General features: G+C 40.1%; 1 protein-coding gene across 1 annotated transcript in view; it reads right to left on the reverse strand.

Annotated features, from left to right (window-relative positions):
• The window catches only part of WWOX (WW domain containing oxidoreductase), a 680961-nt gene that overhangs the window by 234082 nt on the left and 427781 nt on the right, over positions 1 to 19098 (reverse strand). The gene's annotated exons all lie outside the window — the stretch shown is intronic.

Raw genomic sequence — 19098 nt, forward strand, 5'->3', positions numbered from 1 at the left:
GACGACCTCTGGTGAATTATCCCCTCAAAGAAATTCTTCAGTGCTATGGCAAAGGAAATGGTTTCTGAGTTCCTTTGAGTATGCTCCCTTAAAGAGCCAGACCCTGTACAAAACTTTTCCAATATGTAATATTATCTTGCAGTTTGTGGTCTCACAAATAGGTTTCCAGCATGTTATGAAAAGTGTCTTCTGTAAGTGTGAGCTTTCTTTTACAATTAGATTCATTGGGTACAACTTGCACTCTGTTAGCAGCCAGGACTCAGCCTGAAATGAAGACAGCCACTCAGACTCAATTGTGTTCATTTTTCTTTAACCTTGTATAATACTGAAACCAAGGCTACACAAATAACCAGCATTAAGGGCATGATCAAAACTGGTCTGTGATCTAAAAGAAGACATGCCAGCAAAGAAAAAAAAAACACTTCATATTCCAGCTTTGTAGTCTAGGCAGAGTTTTAGATTTGAACAAATGTATATAGCAAGACATTTGGCTTTTAATCCGCAAGGCAGGTTATCTAATGCAATTGCAGTTAAATCTTGTATGCTGGCTCCCACATTTCTCTTTTGAAAACTTTCTAAAAATAAAAAATAAAACACTCTTTTTTAAGGGAGAATTGTTTCTAAGTAGGAACTGCTTCTGTTACTCTCTGAGCAGAGCTCGACTAAAGCCCCACAATTCGGCTCAGAAATAAGGAGAAAAAAAAATATCTCGCTGCACCTCAAGAGTGCTCAGGTTTTAAGCAATGTCAAAGGCCTTTGAACAAGCTTTATAAATGACATCCATATTTGTCCATTTTTGACTTAAATTGCTTTTGGTTCAACTGCATGTCGCACTGAATTGCCTTGATGCAATGTCATATGAAATGACATAAAACACAGAAAAAAGCAAGTTGCCAGCTAGGATTAGGAAATAAAGGAGTCACGGCCCTCGTCCACTTCAGTAAATGTTGGAGGAAATGAAAATGAAACTTCTGTTAAAAGGTAATCTCTATGAAGCTTGATAAGAGCAGGTGACATTTTACAAGTCTCAAGTTTTTCATGTTATATTTAGCAGGTACAATGAAACAATTTACATATAGCACACGATTTCTCATGCTCCTTTATGCTTTTTCTGAGTAAAGAAATGCATTTTGCAATTTCTTAGGTTCTCATTGTATAATCTGGGCTTTAATTTCAGTTTTATCCAGGAGGAAGGAATCTCCCCCACATCCTCTCTCAAATAGACAAGACTCCAATATTTTGGAGGGATGTTTTGACCTATACCAGTTCTGTTACTGGTCACAAATTTCCAGTCCAGGTGGTTAGTTATCTACATATGTGTTAGGACCAAGAATACTCACGTCAGGCAAATAAATGCTGATATAACCACCTCACTTTTGTCACCCAGCTTTCAAAACTGGGCTTTTCATTAGCATTTATGTCTTTCCCCCTGGATTTCCACATTCCCTCCCCCGTGATTTTTTTCATTCCGATGTAATTTTTCTCATGTCTGTCTCTCATCCTGTAAATCAGGGGTTGGCAACGTTTGGCACGCGGCTCGCCAAGGTAAGCACCCTAGTGGGCCGGGCCAGTTTATTTACCTGCTGACACGGCAGGTTCGGGGCCGCGGTTCGCCGTCCCGGGCCAATGGGGCGGCAGGAAGCGGTGCGGGCCGAGGGATGTGCTGGCCACAGCTTCCCGCCGCCCCCATTGGCCCGGGACAGTGAACCATGGCCAGTGTGGGCCGCGATTGCCCGAACCTGCCGCATCAGCAGGTAAATAAACTGGCCCAGCCCGCTAGGGTGCTTACCCTGGCGAGCCGCGTGCCAAACGTTGCCAACCCCTGCTGTAGATATTAGTCTCTCCCTGTCCCCGATATTTTATTTTAATGTCATGGTCTTCATTCTGCTCTTGGTTTCATGCAGTGATGTTGTAGCCATATTGGACCCAGAATACTGGGATGAGCGTTGTAGCCATGTTGGTCCCCAGAGAGACTCTGGGTAAGGTGATATCTTTTATTGGACCAGCTCCTGTTGGTGAAAGACACACACTTTTGATTTACACAGAGTGTTCTGGGAAAGGTACTCTGAAGAATAGCTCAAAAGCTTGTCTCTTTCACAACAGAAGTTGGCCCAATAAAAGATATTACTCCACCCACCTGGTCTCTCTTTGTTTTCGTCTCTCACGCTCTGGAGTTCCTCTTTACTGGCAACAGAGGAAAACAATCACTCATGCAACCCTACTTGTGATCCAATTCCTGCACAGGAATTTGAATCATGCAATCTCAGTCCATTTCAAACTGCTTCTCCTGGGGGTGCCCAGAATGTACTCCTGTGCAGGGATATTGATGATACCGATGAGCACTCTGTGGGGTTTTCCCACTGGGTGAGCTCTATGAGGGCACCTAAACCCATAACCCACAATAGTCATGAGACTACCTAATTTAATCCCCCTGGTAACAAGAACATTGGTATGTTCTGGACAAGTTAGAGAAGGAATTGCCATAGATGAAAGAGATTAACAATTAGAATAGCTAGCTGATTACAAGATCTGTGAAACAGCACTTCCTGTGGAACATCTATAACTATTTAATAGTCATACATTTAACAACAACTCTACAATACAATTTAAAAAGGAATGTGGTTTTCCACACACATTGTTATGATATCTATTTAGTGTGTCTCCTGAGTATTTGAAAACAAGGGACCTTTTAAGTGTACTTGTAATTTGGATGCTTACTGTTTCCATGAGTTCAGTTGCAGTAGTTAGCATCTTTCATGTTTTATGCAAATAGATATAGCTCAAGGGTTTATTCATTGAAACAGATTTAGAACTCAAGAGTTATGCACTTTTTAAAAAGATTAATGTCCTATAGCCACACAAAGCTCTCCATTTGCATGGACTCATACAAGGTCATTTGCCCCCAATAATCAATAGAATATTCTGAATACCCAATTTATACTTCATTGTTTAGTTTAATAATCCTTCTAGAATAACAACCCTTAAGTGCATTATGTGGAATAGAAATTAAAGATGAGCCATAGATAAAAATCTAGCATGAATTCATTAGAAGCCTCTTCTACAAGTAGCCTGCGCAGATCTCACTTAATTGAGTTGTACACTGCTGTAACTCCAGAGTGACTTCTGTGGAGTTGCTCTTGCTCACTAGTGTAAATAAAAGCAGAATTAGTCGAGACTCCAATTTACAAGCTACCTTTACCATTATTATTTGTTTAAATCTCTCCTGGACAGCCCCATTTCCTTACCCCATCAGGGCTTCCAAAATCTTTACAACTGGCTCTAGCTCCCGTGATATAAAGGTGAGGGCAAATAGGTTGGGCTGAGTCATGTAACAACAGGGAAATCTAGGTTGAACCTGTACATTCTTTAAGGCCAAGAGGCTAAATCGGAGATTCTAATTCTGAATCTCTTCTTCATTATATTTTGGTTATATTCCCCTAAACGTAATAGTATTTCAATCTTTTCAAAATAATGCCCACTAGATAATACAAAAAGCATTTTGAAAAGACCTTCCCTGAAATAACACTTCATTTTTTGACTGGGGGCAGGAAAGTTGAGTTTGGGATCATTTTAGTATTTCAGGATGGAATTTTCAAATAGGCCTAAAGGAGTAATGCGACCAAGTTCCATTACATTTCAACAGCAGTTGGGTGCCTAATTCCATAGGTGCTTTGAAAAACTCAATTTCAATTTCCCGTGCCGGAACATGCCAGATGAACTGTAGAGGGCATGCTTAATCTATAGAAGGATGGGCTGGATTCAGCAACTCCTACTCTATGACTACGCACTGGCATTAATGAAATCTTTGGAAGAGTCTGCATATCTAACATTCCAGTTGCAAATACACTATTACAATAGCAAGTGGTTTGTTGCAGGAAATAGAAAATTGGCAAGAGTCAGTCTGAAGTGAACACACAGGTAAAAACTGTTCTTATGCTAGTAGCTTCGTTCCACCAGTTTCTGCCATGGCTGCTGTAGGGCTAGACTTGCAAGCTAGCCTTGTTTTTATGTTTTTACTTCTGTACAGGACAACATCTATAACAAGAAGTTCAAGGAGAAACATGACACATTGCTAAGCAAGAACTGAAATAGAGTATGTTTTTTAAAGTTCAATAAATAGCATTTATATCCTTTGATTTGTAGTAGTTTGTACAATACACTTTAATTAGTCTAATATTTATGACAGTAACAACGTCTATCTAAGACATCCATTTAATCCCGACTCTTAAGAGTTTTATCTGAAAAATGTCTGTTACATTTATGTTATAGGCTTTAAATGGATGTCTTGAATAGACAAGGAGTTCAGGTTTGAGCTTGGCTATTTTTTAGATAGCTCCATAGCTCTACACATCGAAGACTGCAATTAAGCTAATACTGCGAGGGGAACCTTTAAATTAAATAAATCCCTGGCTCTTGTTTTCCTGTGACTATATGTCTCCTATATTGACATTGTGTTTCTCTTTAAGATAACATAGCATTTTTAATGGTGAAATCCTTTCCCTACCTTAAAGGCAGCCAGTAGAAGTATGGTGGTTTGCCACGCGTGGGGAGAGGAGGCTGGCTATTGGAAGGCTATTCTATGGGTGCTGCAATTCCTTACATAGTACAGAGCTGAGCTCCGTGATGGCCCACTCCCTGGGCATACATCGTGGTGAGGTTGCCTGTGGAAGATAGGTCTGGAGGATTGGCAACTGGGTCCACAAACCACACGAATCCACTGTCTAACCAACTCACATATCAGAACAGCAGTAGAGAGCACAGAGTGGCTCCATGCTGGCTATAGCCGGTTGGCTCTGTTTCATATCCCCGTGTCAAAGTGACTGAGGTCAATACAGACACAGTTTTCACATGGCCCCTAAACCCATTTGCACATGCAAGTTGAGTGTTGAGAGATTCAGCTACAGAGTTGTGCACAGCAAGACACACATACAAATTCAGATGCCGCTTGTGAAAGCATGGCTCTATAAATATAATACATGGTAACTCAAATACAACATAATTTATTAATTTAGGATGAACCAAACACCAGTGGCTACAGGATTAGGTCAGTCTTGAACTGTACTATGTAGTGGTTGGATTCAAATTTAGAAGATCTGTGTTCCATTCTTAGGTCTGTCAGAGACTTTTAGGTGGATAAAACTTACCTACCACACGTTTTTTTTTTTCTCTTTTGGGAACAAGAAAATACATAAATTATGATGGGATCCTGATTATTGCATCACACAGATGCAGAACAGACAGATAAGCACACAAGATCACAATCTTCTCAGCTGTGCTGTAAAAACCTCTTCAGTCTTCTTTGGTTCTATCAAAATCTTGCTACAAGCATACTGCTAGTCTACCATCTAAAATACGTGCTTCAATATAGTGATACATTTGTTTGCAGTGATCATTACAGTGCTTTTGATTAATAATTAAAGAAAAGATGCCTAACCCAGAAAGAAATCTTAGAGAACGACAGAAACATCCATTTTTGATGGCAAGGAGGTAGAGTAGTACAGTTATCCCAAGAGACCAGACACAGCTCAGATGTTACCTCCAATACACACTGATGCCATTCTGCACTGTCAAATAAAACTGAACAGCACAATAGAGATATGTGACCAAAACTGTCAGCACCAATAGGTATTGCAAAAATTGCATTAGGAAAATGGATGTACTAAGATTCAATTTTTGGATTATATAAAGGTTTAATTTGGTGACCTTGTAGATCTCCTGTTGGAGGGTGAAATAAATGATTCCCTAGTATTTTTTTAAAAAATCATCCATTTTATGGCAACATGTATTTATATCCGTATTTGTAATACAATAGACTGAAAACAAACAAAATCTATATAATAAATGAAGTGACTTTTTTTCAACTGTACCTTCTTCTTACAAATTATGACCCAGATTCCTGCTTGGATCTCCACTCCATTATTTGTACATGCAAAAAATTAACACCCACTGTCCAAGTGCAATTTTGTGATTACAAGCACTATACCAATAAATGCTCAAATCAAGTTTATAAACATGTGCACATTTCCATGTGCAGAGACAGAGTTATTGAAAAACTGACCCTACAGCTCAAATGGATTATAAAGAAGAATGTAAGTGCCATTTATTGTTATCCTGCATCTCTTGCCATCCTTGAATTGCATCAGATCTACAGCTTCTGAAGTACATATTCATATTTAGAGGACACTAATGTTCTGGTGATATTTCTTCAAACATCTCTAAAAACAACTTATTATACAGTTAGGTTATATTTTCCTACTTTACAGGATTCGTAAACAAAATTAATAATTATGTGTTTGAAAAAGAAAAAAAATATCACAAAATCATTTCAACTACCATACATACAACCTTCTGTGTTGTCAAAATGCTGCATTTGGTTGCCAAGATTTCACATTACAAAGGGCATGCTGATGATAGATTTAATTTGGATTACTGTGACCTTATCTGAAAGTAACCCTACAGCAACCGAGCAGACAATATGGAAGAACCAAATTCAGAACACACATACACATACAAAAAATAACACACAATATGGCAGCATGGCAGGTTCAACTGCAGTTTCACTTTGAAAAGTGACTCTCTACTAATGACACTGTACTGATTCTTGCTTAGATTGTCTCAAGGTCTTTCAGATCAGCTTTGTTCATTTCAGAGGTAAAAAGATTTTTTTTCTAAATAGCAGTACAGCAAACTTCCCTGGGGAACTGACAGTTGGATTGGGGCTCTCTACTGGTTCATGTATTTGTGTACAACAATATTGCAGAGGTGAAACTGAAGGTATAACTTGGCTTTGGAATTGGAGTTAAATTAACAATTTGTGTTGATGATGCAAGAGCCAGAATAGACTCCAGTTCCCTCTCAAATACTCTAGGTGTGTGGGTGCTGCAGTGATAGCAGGTAGTAAACAATAGTATAAACCAGAGGTCAGCAACTTTCGGCACGTGGCTCGCCAGGGTAAGCACCCTAGCGGGTCGGGCCAGTTTATTTACCTGCTGATGTGGCAGGTTCGGCAGATCGCGGCCCCCACTGGCCACGGTTCACCGTCCCAGGCCAACGGGAAGCCGCGATCAGCACATCCCTCGGCCTGCGCCACTTCCCGCTGCCCCCATTGGCCCGGACAGCGAACTCCGGCGAGTGGGGTCCGCGATCGGCCGAACCTGCCGCGTCAGCAGGTAAATAAACTGGCCCGGCCTGTCAGGGTACTTACCCTGGCGAGCCGCGTGCCAAACGTTGCCGACCCCTGGGCTAGACAAACACCTGTCAGGGATGGTTTAATTATTACATAGTCCTGCCTTGAGTGCAGGGGACTGAATTAGATGACCTCTTGAGATCCATTGCAGTCTCACACTTCTATAGTTCCTTGATTTTAAAGTATTCTTTGTGGGGGGGGAGGGGGGGGAGGGAAGAACCACACTTTATGTTTGATCCTGCTGAGTGTCCATCTCTCCCAATGAGTTCAGTAGTAGAGAAAGGAGTTCAGAACCTGCAGGATCAGGCCTCTTACAGGGATGCAACAGACTCACTAGTACAAAATAGAGGTATGAAGTACGATCTTGCAAATGTAGTGCATTCAAAAGAGACACTAACATTATATTCTTAATAACAATTGTAATGGCTGTTCATGATTATTTGTATTGACCATCAAACAGAAAGATGGCATTGATGGACTATGAAAGATGACAGTTAACATACAAGAGAGAACAGTAAATATCATGTTGAGTTGCCCATATGTATTATAATGTCATCCCTTGGAGCAGCTATACATAAGGCTCTGTCAGCATTTCATTTATAAACCTTGTTTCAAGAATATTAAAATTCCGCTGTAAAAAATTGTTCTGGGTTGAAACTTGGCATATATTTTTGCCTAGGAATGCTGCTTAGCAAAATTGTATTAAAAGCACTGCAGGGTTACAGAGGTCTCTTTGTAACCCCCATTTTGGAAATGGGGGGAATGATATGTCTCGGAATGGGAAAACAAATGATTTTTTGTGGTTTAATATGTTTTTTAGGGTCATACTTTAAAAAATCCCAAACCAAGCAGGAAAGGATGAATATTGCAATTCTTTATATGCAAAGACCTTGCTTTGGACTGTAGCCCTTAAGTTATATGTGTTTTCTTGATTTTTATTTTATTTTTAAAACAAACAAGCTAGGCCCCTCGCTTTGACCATGTCACCCCCTCTTTGAATTTCTCTACTGTCTCTCCCTTCTCTATTGCATCAAACCTAAGCTGCTTGTATTCACTGTCTAGACCAGTGGTGGGCAACCTGCAGGCCACACACAGCCCATCAGGGTAATCCGCTGGCAGGCCGCCAAACAGTTTGTTTACATTTGTACGGCCGCCCACAGTTCACCATTCCTAGCCAATGGGAGCTGCGGGAAGTGGCAGCCCGCACATCCCTGTAGTCCGTAACTTTTTTGTTCCCTATTTGTACAGCACCTAACACAGTGGCGTCCTGGTCCATGATTAGGATTTCTTGGTGCTACGGTAATACAAACAAACAAACAAACAAAACAAAATAAATAAATTAATACTACTAATAAAATTGGCTGCTTCTTATATGTTGTTCCTGTTCTCATAACATTTTGAATATGAATTCCAGTCTGTATTCATATTAAGAGAGTCACAAGTTCATATTACAGAGCGTAGTGATACTATGCAGTGCTTTGTTGGGTCCTTACTTATTAATATTTTCATATTCAGAGATACTTTGAACCTTTTATATAATTACATCATTAATAGAGAATTGGAAATAATTATAAAACAGTTGAAAAAATATGTAAATACGAACTCATACTAAAATAAAGAATCTCAGAATAAAGGTTATCCGTATCTCCATTGTACATTAGTCTGCATTACAGAAGTATAAATTCTACTGCGTACCAGGGTGTCATTCATACAACTGGTCCTTGTAGACCCTGCAGGCACGCACTAACCATTTCCTAGTGTTAAAGTAGTCCTGTTTCAAATAGTACTATATTACTGTTTACTGGGGAACTGTTAGTGTACACCAAAAGGGTCCATCAGGACCAGTTAGTGCACTCTAGAATTTACACCCTTTTAGTGAAGACTAAGACCCTTAATATACCCCAGTACATCTGGCTGATTGCAGTTGATCTATGTACGTTTATCATCCTTCCAAGACTCTACAGCAGGGGTTGGCAACGTTTGGCATGTGGCTCGCCAGGATAAGCACCCTGGCGGGCCAGGCCAGTTTATTTATCTGCTGATGCAGCAGGTTCGGCCGATCGTGGCCCCCACTGGCCGCGGTTTGCCGTCATGGGCCAATGGGCGCAGCGGGAAGCCACAGCCAGCACATCCCTCGCCCGCGCCGTTTCTCACCGCCCGCATTGGCCCGGGACAGCGAACCGCGGCTGAACCTGCCGCGACAGCAGGTAAATAAACTAGCCCAGCCTGCCAGGGTGCTTACCCTGGCGAGCCCTGTGCCAAACGTTGCCGACCCGTTCTATAGTGACTAGGCACAATGGGGCAAGTTAAAAGTAGGAAGAAAATTAACTCTGAATTTTTTCTTATTTTTGTTGGTTTAAAGCAGAAACTTCACCTTATTTTAATGTGTTTTTTTTATTTCCTGACACATATTTCAGATGGAATGAAGATACAATAATATGATAATCGAGTGCCTTCACACAGCCCACCAGTGCATTATGACTCCAACATGCAGAATGCAAACATCTGCTGGCATCATTAAACCATGTCTGTACTCTACATACCAATACTTGACCCCGTGACCATTTCTACCATTAGATTTGAATGACCTCAGCAAAAGAGCTGAAAGGCCAGAGTATTAATTCACAGAAGCACAAGCTCAATTTAAGATTTAATTTGAGATAACTAAGAGCAACTGAAAGTGTATTCAAACTTATAAATGTGGAATAAAAGATCTTACTCTGTTTTTTAACTTAAATATAAATTCAATATTTTTGTAACAGATTTATTCACAACTTTACAAACATGGTCCAGGGTTGTTGATTTTTTTTTTTTGTAAAGCAGACCTTTTGCTTTAATAACCAGCATTATGATGATGCTATTTAGCAATTTCCCCCCTAATTTATGAATGTCTTCCCTTTAGGGATTTCTCCGCAGTCTGATTATATCCCTAAGGGGAAAAATGCTTTATTTATGAGCCATTCCCACCATGTAGCTTTGAAATGCTAACTTTTATTCTAACTTAAATTAGCTAAAAGCCTGTTTGTTTAACCATGATGGCTTTAGATCCAAACTCTTAACATGACAATTAAAATGTTTGAAATATCTACTACATGATTCATAATAAATTATATAGTATTTTGAAGAATATACATCTTTCTTCATCTAGATCTTTGGGTACTTTGTCTTATATAACTATGTATGCTATTATGTATACAGTAATATACAATTACTTACACACACACACACACATATATATATATATATAGAGAGAGAGAGAGGTGCTATCCATGAAATAAATTGCAGAGCCATGTGGTAAATATATTTATCATGCAGCTTTGACGGCCTCACCAGCTCTCTGCCCAGTTATCCATTTCCTCATTCTAACATGCCACCCCTGAGCAGCTTCAAACAGCCACTCTTATTTTTTTCTATTAAACAAAATCAGCTGGCTTGCTACATCAGCCTTCTCCTTTCTGTAGGGAAATTATGATAGGTAGCTATAGGATAAATGGTTATATTAGCATGAGTTTGGGATGGGCATATTACTAGGGTTACCATATTTCAACAATCAAAAAAGAGGACGGGAGGAGCCCCGCCCTAGCCCCGCCCCTGTCCTGCCCGAGCCCCGCCCCTGCCCCTTCCACTCCCTCCCACTTCCTGCCCCCTCAGAACTCCCAACCCTCCCCCCCACTCCTTGTCCCCTGACTGCCCCCTCCTGGGACCCCTGCCCCTAACTGCCCCCCAGGACTCCACCCCCTACCTAAGCCTCCCTGCTCCTTGTCCCCTGACTGCCCCCTCCTGAGACCCCCTCCACCTGTACTCTGACTGCCCAAAACCTTACACCCCCAACCCCCAGACAACCCCCCCCGAACTCCTGACCCATCCAACCCTGCTCCCTGTCTCTTGACTACCCCCCCCCCCCAGAACCTCCCTGCCGCTTCTCTGACCCCTGGGCCCCTTACTGTGCTGCAGAGCAGCGTGCTCGGCAGCGTGGAGGGGAGCGGGGTCGGAGCTCCAGACTGCCGGAGGCCGAGGCGATGGCCGGCGATCTGTGAATTCAGGGCGGGGGGAGGGAGGGAGGGAGAGGAGGGGAGTGGTCTCAAGTTGCAGGGGAGAGGAGGGGGGAAGTGGAGGAAGGGCTCTGGCTTCCGGAGCCCATGCGAGTGGCACCATCTGGCCGGCTGCCCTGTAAGCCCCGCTCTGCATGGGGGGCGGGGGAAGTCCGGACATTGACAAATTCCCCCCGGACGCTATTTTTAATTGAAAAAAGCCGGACATGTCCGGGGGAATCTGGACGAATGGTAACCCTACATATTACTCATTAATGGAGAAGCTATGGCTGAATTTGGCAGGTCATTCCCATCATGACAGGCTGCTGAGTCTCCGGGGAAGAGGCCTGGACTGGGCAGTCATGGAGCAATTCTATTGTCACTCTCCAGGATATCACCCCCTACCCCTCAGGATGGATGCAGATACGTTTCCATGAGCACAGAACCCAGTTAGTTGAAGAGCTGTGGCTGAACTATTCCTATTGTGTAGCAGGGCCAAGATTTGGTCCACTGCGACTTATTCGCCTTTGTGAAATGATTTGAGTTCCATAGAGGGAAAGTGCTGTATAAGTGCAAGGAGCTGATTGTTTCTCATCTCATAAGTAATAGCTCAGAGACTGATTTAGCAATGGCTACACCGTTATTTTTTAACTACATATTAACAAATCTATTATAAATAAACATAAGCACACCATTCTGGGGATGAGCAGTAACAAACACCAGTGAGCTTTACATTCGCCCAACATTAGACTAGAATATCTATTCTGATAGAAAATAACACACTGTACATTGTGAAAGTTGAGGTCACCTATGAAAAATTAAACATTGCACAGGAGTGAAAACAAAGCTTCATAAAGTTACAATGATTTATTGTCTCCATATGAAAATACTTTTGAGTTGGCTGGGGCACATTAAACATGGAGGAAAAATAATCAGAAATTATAGCAGGATGTTTCTTACGCTACTTAAAATGACAGAGCTCTAATGTTGCCAATGCATTTTATAAGAGATACTATACAGTTTAAGAGAGAGGGAGAAATCCAATACACCAAAATCTAAATTTAGACATAAGGGGTTTCTCACTCACGTGCCTTGTTTACCTGAAAAGAAAAAGGTATGCAAGATTCCCATGGTACAATATAGCAGGCTATCATGAGGATTTCTTTTATTTTTCTGTCTTTTTTTCCCCTCTCCAATTTTTGAAGAAAATCATTTATCAAAGGTACACAGAGTGACCATACTAAGGTAGGGTAGGTTAAAATTTTCTTTGACTCCTCAGCACATTTGTCATGAGGCTGTCTGCTTGCTTATGAAACCTTTTCACCTCAGGCTCACCGTGAAGACATACCCCATGAGAAAGAAACAAGGTGAAAAATGATGATGTCACTAGGTTGTTGCAAGGTTAGCACACCCTTAAATGGAGTAACGCTAACCCAAGCAGCTGCTCGGCTCCCTACATGCATAATATTCTTCCCCACCCCCATCCACTGAGAGCGCAGGACTGAACAAGGGCTAAGCATGAACTACTTGTTGACATAATTAGTCCTGGCTCAAAGGCTCTTTTTAGTGGCCAAGTTGGCTCTATTTTGCAAGCTTTCTTTGGCAAAATAAAAGCAAAGTTCAGCCAAGTTCTATATCTATTTTGTTTTGTGTCTTATGCATTTCCCAGCTTGGACAAAAGAGCCAAAATATTCAGGTCATTTTTCAGTTTTATGGTAGTTGGTAGTTTAGGACGATATCAGCTTGTTAAATGTACAAATTCTTTGGGAAACCAGGACTGGTGCACTAGGAAAGGCATATAACTTTCAAGCTCATATGACAATTTCACTAGTAAGATTCATTAATCCAAATTTGCTCATTAGAATCTTTGCACTTGGCCTCTGTCTAAGGCACAATACTTTGAAACTGTTGTTGGCTGCGCTTCCCTTACTCTTTACTAGATAGAGACAAAATTATTTGGAACAGAACTAACATTTAATGAAAACTGGCAAGATAAACATTTTTTTCTAGTAACTTTTCATTCCTTAGACCCTGTAGGGGCTGGGTAAATCGCAACAATCTGACCTTTATATTTCCATAAAATTACTAATTCAGACTGTGGCGCAATAAAAGTTTGTTCACACCCTGATCCAAGTTAGTACCGTTTTGGCAGAAATTTTCAGCCCAACACATCTAGTTGCTTGTTTCATTGTAATAATAATAATAATAATAATAATAATGTGTGTGAGGTGCTAAGTCTGAAAGTTTTTTCTTTGCAGTACTTGGGAGTCTGTCAAACATTGCAAACAGTTCCTGAGTGTCTTTGTAATTAAATTAGATAATATAGCTTGATATTCTTCATACTGCAATCTTAATTTAAAGGGGGGGGGGAGGAATCAGTGAACTGTGCATTTATGTCAGCTGTAATGCACACATTGCTTTGTGACAATAATCCACCTTTGGGTCATACCAAATTGTCTCACTTTCATCAGTGACATAATGGCATACAGTATTTTGCACAGTAGTTTTGTAATGGTTTTACTGTAACATGTTTGGATATGTAGTAAGTATTAAAACTTTCCAATGGCAACCAAGAGGATGTTTTCAAATGAGGGTTAGAGGGTATTTTTATTTTTATTAGTATATAGTAAATTTCTTTTTAAAGTTTTAATGTTATATAGGAAAAAATGCAGTGAAAATATTTCCCCAACTGCCTGTTAGTTTCCATCTGGCTGTTATTGCTTCATAACTAGCAGAATTTTAAGAAGTTTCTTTGCAAGATCTTATTTTCTATTTTCTTTTCAAATATACCTACCATGGGCCTGATCCATCACCAACTGAAATGAATGAGAGAGTCTTTCCATTGACTTCAATGAGTATTGGATCAAGCCCTGAATCTACTAATATGGAAACATATCACGGGCAATTAAAACAACAAAATATCTACTACTAGTATACAAAAGTGGGGGCAATGTTAGGGATGAAAATATATTTGTGTCCAAAATATGCATTTGCACACACACACACACACACAATACTGTAACTGCATGCACATTTATCTGATTTTCATGGACAAATATGTGATGCAAAGTTTCACCATCAATATTGTATCCATATTTGAAAATGTGGTCTTTGACATCTTCCTTGTGATTAGTAAAAGAGAACTACACATTTTAAATAGCATTTTCTTGTTTGGTGACCAAGAGTTATTTTGAAAATAAATTTAGAGAAAAGGTGGGTGAGATAATATGTTTTATTGGACCAATTTCTATTGGTGAGAGAGAAGTTGGTCCAGTAGAAGATGCTACCTCACCCACCTTGTCTCTTTAATATCCTGGGACTGACATGGCTACACCACCACTCCATGTTTAGAAAATAGTCTCTTCTATGCTGCATTTAAATAGTTTGCCTAATAATAATTTCTATATCCAATTTACTTACTTAATTGTATTTGTGAAAAATAAAGAGATACAGAACACATGCTATAAAACTGTGAGCAAACCTAAGCATGTTTTCTCTGTTTCACACATCATCACTAATAGCAAATATGAAAAAGGACACTCAGATGTTTTATCAGTTAGAAATATTAGTGTTATTTTCATAAATTAATGTAGTTTCCTAGGTCTATTGCATAATATATATATTCATTGGTGCACCAATCAAGCATAGTATACATTCATACTGTGTAATAAGAGAACCACCCAATGAAATGTATTATTGAATGACCTTTCCCCTAGTAAGATAAACCAGGCATATGGCATATCTCAGGGAGAATTGCAAATAGTCACATTCTTCAGATAGCAGTTTTCTGGCTTGTTTAGTAAACTCAATACAACATTTCTAAGCCAGAGATGACATATTTCTCTAAGTGTACAGAGAAGAATGTGCAGCTATAATTTCCACAGAATGTTTCTTTGCAGGTAACAGAAAAAATAAAATAAAAGTTGATAATGCCCCAATAATTGGAATCAGCACTGATTGCTTTGGCAAGGCTCTAAATGGCCAGATAAAGACGCTTGCAGGAGCAATATTGGAACTAAGTGAGGCATAGATTGTAGAGACTGGCTGGACTCCAGCACAAAGTAAACCATTCAAGCTGGCTATTGCTAATCCGTGAGGCTGCAAGGTGTGTCATGTGTGTTATTTGAGGTTTTGACTCCCTACTGAAAAACGGGATCTAAAAACAGACTCCTGAGCAGAGGAGACCGCTTTCGTAGTCCAATTCCAACTCACAATATGTTGGCAAACATAGACTTTCGGGACTTCCATGTACAGTACAGCAGGGTGTTGACCAAATTGAATTTTGCACTTGTGGTTATTAATCCTGAGCATGCACTGTTGTATTTATTTCTTGTCTCACTTTGCCCAGTGATAAAACACATTTAATGGATGTCTATCGACCTATTGTTTTCTGACACTAGAAGGCTGTTCATCCTATGTAATAGTTGTCCAGCCCATTAGTTATGCAAACAGCCCTAGTTGGGTCTAATGTCCTGCAGGTAAAGTAAAATCTATGCCAGCAATCTGGCATTTGGTTGGAGATAGGGCCTGCTATCTCCAGATATGGGTTCTAAGGGTGAATTTAAGGATTGGGTTTTGCAAAGCTAGCTACATCCCTATCCTTGTTAAAATGGTTAGTGGTGAACAAAACTATTCACTAGTGGTGAACAAATCTTGTCAAACGAGCCCATCCATCTCCTCAATGGCAACATGTGGTTTGGTGCTGCAATTTAATTACACTTTACGCAAAATAGGTTATAAATGTATGCTTTTATACAATGTTAAATTGAAGTGCTAACTAAAATATTTTCCATTAATCTTTTTGCCATTTTTGTCTCAGATATTTTCTCCCATGTTAATATGGCTACATCATACAGATTATTGCATTATAACTACAAATATATAGAAGAATTTTGCAGAGGAAATTTATGTCAAGAATACTGATAAATGAAGAGTAATATGATTTATGCCATTTAATAGTGGGTGTATGCTCACTGTCAAAAGAGCTTTCACCATGGGGAAGGTATTCATATTAAAAAAATGTTAAACAACATGTAAACCTTACATTCTTTCAGGCATTTATCATGATGTTAATTACTTCCTGGGGGCCAGGCAAACATGGATATCAGCAGGAGTATTTGCTAAATCAAAAATTTTGAAACAGAACCTTTACTGGAGATAAATAGCTGTTACATCTGTCAATTTGAGACTTACTTTGTAACATCTAAAGTAACATTTTCTTAACAGACAGGCTGGATGGGAATTTTTACAGGAATGAAAAAGTAGAACGCAAGTGGCAAAAATTTAGAGATGTAAGATCCTAACTAACTCTACCTGTCTGTTTTAGATTACAACTACAAATGATTACTTCACATCTGAAGACATGATTTGCTCAGAATTTCAGAACAGTTTTGCTTAAGTTTCATCTGACGGGCTCTTGTCTAACTACAGGCTTAGTGGAGGATATGCACAGATAGGGATCTAGTAAATTACGCACACACACACACACACACACACACAAAATAAGATGTGTTAAACTAGGGGAACTATTAAGTGGAGTCCCCCAAAGGTTGGTATTCAGACCTCTATAGTTTCTAATCTAGATAAATGACCTAGTCATAAAAGAAACTGCAAACTAGCTATATTTGCTGACATTGCACAATTAGTGGAAATAGTGAAACATGCAGGAAGAAAACCCTCCACACCCCCACCCAAAAAAAAAAAAAAAAAAGAAAAGAAAAAAGAAACCTCTAAGCACAACAACCAGGATTTGTATCTGCTATATAACTTGGCTGATGCATGACAAATGAAATTAACATTGACAAATGCAAAGCATTGCACATTGGTTTGGGGTAAACAAATACCAAATGAATATGATTGATCTAGAGAAAAGGAATTCAAAAAGGACCTTGGGATAATAGTGAACTCTTCATTAAAAAAAATAATTAACAACTGGGGCAGAAGCAACCACAACCACAACACTTGTACTGTACATTATTATACTTTATAGCTACCTAGAATGGGAAAGCATGTCCACTACAATTAGGATGGGATTATCCAAATCTCTGGCAAAACCCAGCTAGAATATTGTGTCACCACCTTATAAAGTGATATTAATATAGCACTTGAAAAGGCATTAAGAAAAGTAGGGAAGCTAATTCATGGACTAAAAAGTCTGAGCTTATGGGACCTAAGTTCATATAGTTTAGAAAGAAGATATTTCAAGTGGAATTATTTGAAGTGTGTGTGTGTGTGTGTGTGTGTGTCACACACACAAAACTGAAAGTAGATGATGTCAATTTGCTTACCTTAAGTATATGTGAGAAGACATTAACAGAAGCTAAAGAAAATGCTTATTTAAAATACATATTAGGGAGCCCCTTGGACACAATAAATGGAAAGGACCAGAGCCTGTCTCTGTAGTCAAACTGCATAGTACCGTACTCCATGGGTAAGTCCACTGAAGTTAATGGACATAGAGTAAGATACTATTCAGTGTAAGGGTGACAAAATCTGGCCCATACACCCTTCTATTGAAGAGACCGGAAAGAAAAAAAATGGACTAATTCAAATGCTAATTAAGTGTTGCCAAGAAATTCCCTTGTGTATTGGGAGGAACACAAACCGCTACCCTACTTTAAGGGTTCTAGCATACTTTGCCTTGTAACCAGGGCCAGTGCTTCCACTAGGCGACCCTAGGTGGTCGCCTAGGGCAGCATGATTTGGGGGGGGCGGCATTTTGCCGCCCTTGGCGGAAATTTGGCGGCGGGGTCCTTCCACTCTGGGTCTTCGGAGGAAATTCGGCAGCAGGTCCTTCACTTGCTCCGGGACCGCCGCTGAAGTGCCCCGAAGACGTGGAGCGAAAGGACCCCCGCCGCCAAATGCTCAGAAGAGGGCAGCAAAAACCCTGGCGCCACTCCTGCTTGTAACACTGGTCAGTGAACAGAAGCTGGGAGGCCATGGCTTTGCGCCTTCTCCTCACCCCATGCTCTTGTTGCTGCCTCCTTTTGGGTACCATGCACCCTGAAGGGAGCAACTCAGAAGAGGGCCTGTGCTTCCCCAAACTCAGGGGAAGCAATTCTGAGTGGTCCTTACACGGGCCTCACAAAAAGGAGGCTTTTTACTTCCTTTCCTCACTCCCTGCCCATGCAACAGCTAGCCAGAAGCTAGGCCAAAGTGAATCCCTATCTGCTAAAATAAAAGTTTATAGCCTTCAGCTGCTCATTCATTTCTTTTAGCCATCAGTTTTCAACTTTAAGGATTATGCATTTAATGCCATTGGTGAACAACATTATTATGTTTTCAAGAAACTGCTTTAAATCAAAACGGCAGATAATGTATTTTGCTCCCTCAGAATTACATGGTTGTGTCAGCAACCAGCAGGAATCCATTTGTGCTGTAGAATTACCACCTCCTGGAGGTGAAAAATGGGATAAAAGCAGGAGGAGTGTCTCCTTCTCAAAAGTCAAGGCTGCCTTGTGAGGAATAAAGGAGGAGGAACAGGAGGAAACTGCAGCTAAGAAATCTGCTATTGGGTAAAGACTTGATGATAAATAAGTCAGAACAGCTTTCTGCAGCAATCTTACCACAGAACAAAGTAGCAACAGTAGTAAAGATTTTAAAGCAAGTGTTGTGTTTTGTGGGATGTGGAACAGGGCATGGAAAAGTAATACTTCCAGGACCAAATTTACCACGATGGGGCAAAGCTAGCGAAGTCAATGGAGTTGCACTATTTGACAGCAAATTGTCCGTCAGTCTTGATAGCATGTAACAATTCACATGAACATGAACAGAAATGGCTAGAAGAGACATGGCGAGATGTAAGACATGTTAATGTTTGTACAATATTTCTTCCTATATGAGATAAAATTCCTTTAAAGAAAAAAGAGAAAAAACAATCTC

The sequence above is a fragment of the Malaclemys terrapin genome, chromosome 14, assembly GCF_027887155.1.
Source record: "Malaclemys terrapin pileata isolate rMalTer1 chromosome 14, rMalTer1.hap1, whole genome shotgun sequence".
Lineage (NCBI taxonomy): Eukaryota > Metazoa > Chordata > Testudines > Emydidae > Malaclemys > Malaclemys terrapin.